The sequence below is a fragment of the Pristis pectinata genome, chromosome 23 (genome assembly GCF_009764475.1).
Source record: "Pristis pectinata isolate sPriPec2 chromosome 23, sPriPec2.1.pri, whole genome shotgun sequence".
Taxonomy (NCBI): domain Eukaryota; kingdom Metazoa; phylum Chordata; class Chondrichthyes; order Rhinopristiformes; family Pristidae; genus Pristis; species Pristis pectinata.
In genome coordinates this window covers 19,685,511-19,693,664 of record NC_067427.1, presented here as the reverse complement: position 1 = coordinate 19,693,664, position 8,154 = coordinate 19,685,511, and positions in this window count along the sequence as shown.

Here is an 8,154-nt window from a genome sequence, read left to right as displayed (position 1 = left end):
ATTTCTTACTGTAGATTATCCCTCGGTTTGGTAATTAGCAAAAAGAATCAAAGGTGAGTTGATGGGCGAGAGAGAATTGCAGGGCTCCTGGGGAATTGGGAGAGGAGGAGTAGTCCGATGGGATCACCCTGCTGAATGCAATAAGTGAGCTTTTAGCTGATAAAGGTCATTGCTAAACAGCAACATTGCGTCTCTGCACCTCATGTTTCTGTTCCAGTGAGGGAATGTGCTGGAACTATCTGTTGTTGTGTCTGCTGCCTGCTCACAGTGTAAAAATTCACTCATTCTTCAGTTTTCCTGAATTTCATTGTTTGCCTTGGATCCAAAATATTAAACTTGTTCCTCTGGCTCTTTCACAAATGGCCACTCCGACCCATCCCACGTGTTGGAGTCATCAATTGAATGAGGGAACTCACTTGCTGAATGATCTTGCATGGCTCACACAAGTATAACAGGCTGGGACAGTTTGACAGTACACTCACCCACTCCACAGAGTGGTTAATCGGAATCAGACTTATTATCACTGGCTTTATGACGTGAAATGTGTTGTTTTGTGGTGGAAGTACAGTGCAAAGATATACAATTATTATAAATTACAAAAATAAATAAATAGTCCAAAAAAAAAGGAATAACGAGATTGTGTTCATGGGTTCATGGACCATTCAGAAATCTGATGGCAGAGGAGAAGAAGCTGTTCCTGAATCATTGAGTGTGAGTCTTCGAGCTCCTGTACCTCCTCCCCGATGGTAGTAATGAGAAGAGGGCATGTCCCGGATGGTGAGGGTCCTTAGTGATGGATGCCACCTTCTTGAGGTATCGCCTTTTGAAGATGTCCTCAATGGTGGGGAGGGTTGAGCCCGTGATGGAGCTGGCTAAGTCTACAACCCTCTGCAGCCTCTTGCAATTCTGTGCATTGGAGCCTCCATACCAGGCTGTGATGCAACCAGTCAGAATGCTGTCCACCATATAACATGGGTCAGACTCAGCATTGGGCTCAACTGGGCCAGCACTTTGTGTGTGTGTGTGTGTGTGTGTGTGTGTGTGCGCGCGCGCACATGCACTCTACATATAATTGCACTCTGTGTATGTGCACGTGTGGTCCGTGTGCATACACACCCATGCACTCTGTGTGCATGCATTGTGCGTATGTGTCTGTGCACATACACGTGTTTACCTGTGTGTGCACATGCACTCTGTGCATGCATGCACGTGAACTGTGTGTGGGTGCACATGCATGTGCGTGTGTGTTGTGTGTGAACTGCCAGTGTTTGACACCACACACCCTGCTCCAGGAATTAGCACTGTACCTGGGTCAGGATGGGTTTGTGCACTGGATAGGAATGGGTGGGAGAGAGTTTCTGGCGTGGAATGGTGGCAGCTTGAGGGATTTTGAACTGTGGAGGTTCCTGGCTGCTCTTCTGATCCTGCCTTTGCTGTATGGAAAACAAGTCTGGGGCTTGGTGATCCCTCAGAACTTGGAGGCTAAAACAGTGTGATAGAGGGAGAAACTGGTTGATTGAGCAGGTACATTTTCACTGGCCAGCAATCAGTGACACTGACCACCATGGTCCAGTATTGACTCGTATTGCCCAGCACCGTTTGGCACTAATCAGTACTGAGCTACTCAAAAGGCCCTGAGAAACACTGACTAACTGGACTGACTAGCACTAACTATCACCGACTGTCTCCAACACCAACCGTCCACCGTGACAGACCCATCACCATTGCCGGCTACTGTTTGGCGCTGACTAGTACTGATTGCCAATGATCACAACCAACAGGCTATGGCAACCATTGGCCACCACCAATGGGCACTAGAGACCTTTGATTGGCACTAACCTCCCCTGACCAGGATTGTTGCTAACCTCAACTAACTGACAACAAACCAGTAATGAGGGGTTCTGAATGATTTTGGCACAGCTAGTAGAGCCTCTGCCTCACAGCGCCAGCAACCCAGCCTCAAACCTGACCTTGGGTGCTGTCTGTGTGGAGATTGCACGGTCTCCCTGTGACTACATGGGTTTCCTCTGGATGCTCCGGTTTCCTTCCACAGCCCAAACATGTGCGGGTTGGTAGGTTAATTGGCCTCTGGAAATCACCCGAGTATACAGGTGAATGGTAGATTCTGGGGGAAGTTGATGAGAATGTGGGGATAATAAAAGTGGGATTAATGTTGGATTAGTGTAAATGGACGGTTGGTGGTTGGCGTGGACTCAACGGGCTGATGGGCCTGTTTCCATGCTCTAAGCCTCTATGCCACTCTCTAGTCTAACCATCCCCAGGTCTGACCAATAATCTTTACAGTATGTTGAGTACAGAGAAAAAAACACTTGTTGCAAATACATCTGCAAGATTTAGTCATTGTTGGCATCCAGCATTCATTACCCAGCACTTGCCCTTGAGATGTTGAACTACTTTCTTGAACCACTACAGGTGATGCTGTGAAGCTGCCCCACAGTTATGTGTTCCAGGATTTTGACCCATGGACGATGAAGGGGCACCAATGTATTTCCAAACTGGGACTAGAGGGAAGATTGGGTAAAAACAAGACGAGACTGAGGATGTTCTCCCCTGGACTCAGTAACCCACTACTAAGCGACAGCTGACCTTCTTTCAATCAATACCAGGGCAAGGCTACTAGTAACAGGCTGTCAGCTCCGCTTCTCTCCACCATTATCAGATTATTAGGCATTGCTATGGGATTACCTCACTTCACCCTCTCTATCCCCCATTAGCAATCTGTTAATACATCAGCTCTTGCTGCTCCATCCCTTGGCTGGAAGTGGGTGGGGCTCCATATAAAGGGGAGTAAATCCAGAACAAATTCTCCCATATCTCTCCATCGCAGCTTGACTGAAGTTGAATCTTCAGTGCTTCATTGGTAAGAGGAGCAAGTGACTGGGCCACACAGGCAGGAGAGGCCAATCTCTGTGTAGTACTGGGTTATATTAAACAGTATTCTCTCCAATCTCTGGCCAGGGCTGTATCAAGCAGAAAGTCTCAGGCTCCTTACTGGGCTACATGGAGCAGGAGTATCAGAACCTTATCCTGGCTTGCACCGCATGGATCAGCCTCGGGGAAAATTTGATTCCATGCAATTTTGCCTTGTGAACAACCTTGTTTGAAAACCTTTCTCGGTGTGATTGCTGGAACATTCTGACTTCCTCCATGCTTAGTCCTGCTCTGTGAGCTAAGGTGACAAGATCTGCTTAATCTGGAGAATTACAAATTCAGGGATTTAGTCTTTGGATTAAAGTGAGATCAGATGGTCCTATCCAACAACAGAGTCATTCAGGCAGTTGTTGGACACTCGGACATTGGCTGGAGAACATAGCTCAATCCACATCCCTGACACACCACGGACACTCAAACATTGGCCGGAGGACTGAGCTCAGTCCACATCCCTGTTACCCTGTGGACACTTGGACATTGCCCAGAAGATGGAGCTCGAAGACCACACCACCTGAAACCCTAGGGCTGGTGTCATGTGTGTAATGGACCATTGACATTGTCCGACTTTCTGAAATTTGAGGCTTGTTGACCACAGAAAGTTTTGCCTGCAGTCATTAAAGCTGGACCCTCTGTTTAACGTCAAAACAGATACGTTCACAGTAAGTGGGACAAACTCGAAGTTGTCAAGAGCTGATTTGTGCAGGAAAATCCCCTAAACTCTGGATGTGAATCTCGCTCAGGTACTCGGGACCAGAATTGCCTCAAGTGGTATCAATGGTCAATCAACAGACTCTGCTACATGGCTCTGTGCTCTTGCTGATTATAGTGGTCTGGTGTCCCAGGGGTAAGGACTCCACTGTTTCCTCTCCTCTTCTCCCCTTTTTCTCTTTCACTCTCTCTCTCTCTCACACACACACTCACTCTCTCTAGCTTCTATCTCACGCTCTCTCTATATTTGTCTATACCACTCTGTCTCTCTCACTCTCTCTTTCTTCTACCTCACTCTATCTCACACTCTCTTGTTCCATATCTCTCTATATCACTCTCACTCTCTCTCTCTATCTCACTCTAACTCCCTCTTCTCTATCTCACTCACTCTCACACACAGTCTCTCATTCACACACAATCTCACTCATGCACACTTTCTCTCTTTATCTCCTTCGTTGGTGCTGAGTGATTGGACCACTGGGTGTATTTGAACTTCCAGGCTATCTCAGTCTCCACTCCATTATCCACCAGATCTATTTCTCAGACAGTCCCTCTTGTGCTTCTGAAGGATACCAGCCACGACTCAGTCTGTAGTTCTCTCACAACAAGTAAAAAGTTTGTTGGTTCAAGCCTCCCACTGCCAGTGGAATGTTGCACTATGAGAGAGATATTCATGAGCAAGTGCTGTACTGACAGGAGCAGCACTGAGGGAGAGCTGCACTGTTGGAAGGGCTGTCTTTCAGATGAGATTTAAAGAGTCTGTCCTTTTAGATAAATGTAATGGCAATGGTTCAAGAAAAGCAGGAGAATTCTTTCCTTCTAACTCTGCCCTTTTCTGAAATATTGAGTGGGATGGGGATTAATTTTCAATGGGTTTATTGAGATGAGATTTATTTATGGGGTTTTGTGAAGGTTATTTTGAGCACTCAATAAGGGCATTATCTGAGGGATTATATGAAGTGGTTTTTGAATGGATTTAATTGGGGATTGTTAATCAGGGGAGACATATTCATAAGATTTGATCTGGGGATTGTTTTAGCTTTTATTCACTGTGCATTCACAGAGGAACTACTATTTGGGTTCTGAGGGGGTTATGGAGGTATTATCAAACGGCTTGTTTGGAGGAGTTAGAATAGGGGATTTAGATGGGAGTTTATGTGATGTGTTTATACAAGAGGACTATTTGTGGGATTTAATTTGGGTTTGAGATTTATTTGAGGTTTTATTCAGGGATATGGTTATTCAGAGGGGTTTACAAGGGTAGAGTTACTCACATGGAGATTCTTGTCTGCTGTGCTGCCACGTTTGTTTCAGTGGGCGGTCTCCAGTGCTACGGCTGTAACCTGAAGGCGGGTTCCCAGGAGATGGATGTTGGCTGTTCCAATCCTGAACCTATGACCTGTTCCCCCTCTCACCGAGGCTTCAAGCACAGATTCTGCATCAGGATTGAAAGCGGTGAGTATTCCATCAGGTAATAAGAATCAAAGATCAAACATTTAAACCCAGTGCATGCCCAGCCTTGGACTTTTCATGAGAAGAGCAGAACCCATTCTTGGTTGCAAAGAACAATCATGGTGAAGGTTTCTAGATTCTGGCATCTCTCCCAATGAGACAAGAGAGACAAAGGACTGCAGATGCTAGAATCTAGATGAAAAACACGCTGATGCTTCTTCAGGAAGGGTCCTGACCCGAAACATTGACCGCCTGCTTTTCTCCACGGATGCTGCCTGGCCTGCTGAGTTCCTCCAGCATCATATTGTTTTTCATCTCTCCCAATGAGAATCAGTGTCCAAGGAATCCATTTCCCAGTGGGAACGAGTACCCATGGAACCCCTAGTCCAATGGGAACCAGTGCCCATGGAATCCAGTGGGAACCAGTGTCCATGGAATTTATACTTCACTGGGAATCAGTGCTCACAAAATCCACACTACAGTGGCAGCAGTGCCCACGGAATCTAATTCCCAATGGGATCCGGTGCACATGGAACCCATACTCCAGTGGGATCCAATTCCCATGGAACCCATACTCTAGTCAGATCCAGTGCCCATGGAATCCATACCACTAGGGGTGTCTGTGGAATGTGAGGCCCAGTTGAAGACACCCAGGACTCAGCCACAACTCTGTTACCTGTTTCTCCAGTGCTCACAACTGATTCTTCTGATATTTGAGAAGTTTGTGATGTTGTTTAACTCACTGGCTGCCATGGACCTGCATTTATTGAGTGATGTGTCTCCTTTTCTCAGTGGTGCTGGGGACGATCTTGGCAAGTGGCTGTGCCACAGCACGTCACTGTCAACAGGAGGAGTTACCAGGTGTCCGTATCCAGTGCTGTACCTCTGACTTGTGTAACCACTCTGTGAATGCTCGGCTCACTCTCCCACTCACCGTCTGCCTCTTCATCAGCATCAGCACAGCACACGCTCCAGTGTAACTCCCGAGGATCCCATCGGCTAGGGGTGAGTGTCCATCCCAGGCCGTCCTGAGTAACACATCCAATGGAAGTCCCCAATATTCAGGGAGTTGCTCCAGTCATGAAAGAAAGAAGGATCCTGTATTTATATGGCACCTTTCATGGCCTCATGACATTCCAAAAGGCTTTATAGCCAATGAAGTAGTTTTTGAAATGTGGTCACTGTTGCCTTGTGGGACATGAGGTGGTCAATTTACACACACGAAGCTCCCAGCAATAACACTGTGAGTGTGACCAGAAATTTTATGATGTTGGTTGAGGGTAGACATGGCTTTAGTGTAATTCCTCAGCTCAAAAGACCGTACAACACCACACCTGTGTAGGTGCGATACCTGCTCAGTACTGTACTGGGGCCATCACCCTGGGCCCCGGGTTCCAGTCCCCAGTGTGGGCCTTGAACCCACAACCCTTGAAAAAGACCACTGCTCCCCACTGAACCAGAACTTCAAACGAAGGTACCTGCTCTCATTTAATGGAGAATCATAATGGAACTTTTACTCTGCAATCAAACTCTGACAGGAAAATTCCTGATTACTAATGAAATGGATCAATCAGCTTATTTGCCCCATTTGTTTCACCTGCTCTGGCTGTTAGTGAATCTGACCATGATACATTGACCAAGAGTGAGTGCAGTGACAGGTATATGCAGTGCCTGTGTTGTGTTTTACAGATCTGCCACCGAACTCTAGAGCCCTGAGAATATCTGGACTACATGAAGTCAATGTCAAAGGCCTCGATGATTTGCCAGTGGCTCATGGTTACTCCTGATGATGTCTCTCAAAACTTGCAGAATCCCCAATTGTAAGATTCAGTCAATAAAATGAAGATAATGGCTCACTCTTCTATCTCCTTCCAGTTCATGAAAGCTGTGGAAGAGGAGTTATTTTTCAGAGTGTCAGAGATGGGCTGAGGCCAAGCGTTTGGGAAGCAAGGTGTAAAAAGGGAAGGAGCAGACTAATACCTACAGCCGTGTACAAACACACACAGACACAGACAGACACAGACACCCACACGGACACACAGACACAGACACACACACACACACACACACACAGATACACAGATACAGGCACACACACACAGAAACGTGGACACACAGACAGAGATACTGACACTGACAGAGACACAGAGACAGGTACACATATGCACAGACACACACAAAGAGACAGATAAGCACACAGACATACATATATGCACGCGCACACACACGCACACACACACACACACACACACACACACACACACACACACACACAAAGAGACATGTACACAATCTGTCCCACCCATGAACATTCACATACTAACATGTACACACAACCCTTTCTATGCTCACAATTCCCTGCAGGCACAAACACGCACATATCTGCTTGTGGATACATCTAAGACAAATATACCCATGCACCTAGACAGAGGTTGCACCTGTACATACCACATACAAACACCCATACACAGACATACTTCCCAACTCTGGAACCCTTGCCCTACCCACCACTACCCTCCTGCTCCGTGTGTGTCAGCTACTATATCATCTGATGGGTCACTGACAGTCTCTGTAATGAACTATAATTCCTGCCTCTCCAGACTTTCCAGAAAATAAAAGATCAGGACATGAGGTAATGGCTGGTTCTCCTCTTTCCATCCTATGTTCACGAATCGATGACAAACCTTCTTCCCATCTCTCACTTTTTCCATTACATTACCTCAAGTGGTTCTACTGTTTCTCGGTACACACTCCGTGTCTCAGACCAAAGCCAGCACACTTGAGTTCCTTCAGCTGCTGAAGCAGACTCTACATTCATTGAAATAAGCACCAAAAGAAATGTCCATTTAACCCATCACTCCAGTTCTTTTCACATTGGATCGCAGTGATGATCTGGGATCAGGTACACAGAGCCTTGTTCATTTGAACCTCACTGTGGTCCCCATTTTTCCGAGACCCATACTGATGATAATTCCAAGCCATAGAATCATAGTCATCGGCACAGAAACATGCCCTTTGGCCCACCATGCCTGTGCCAAACAA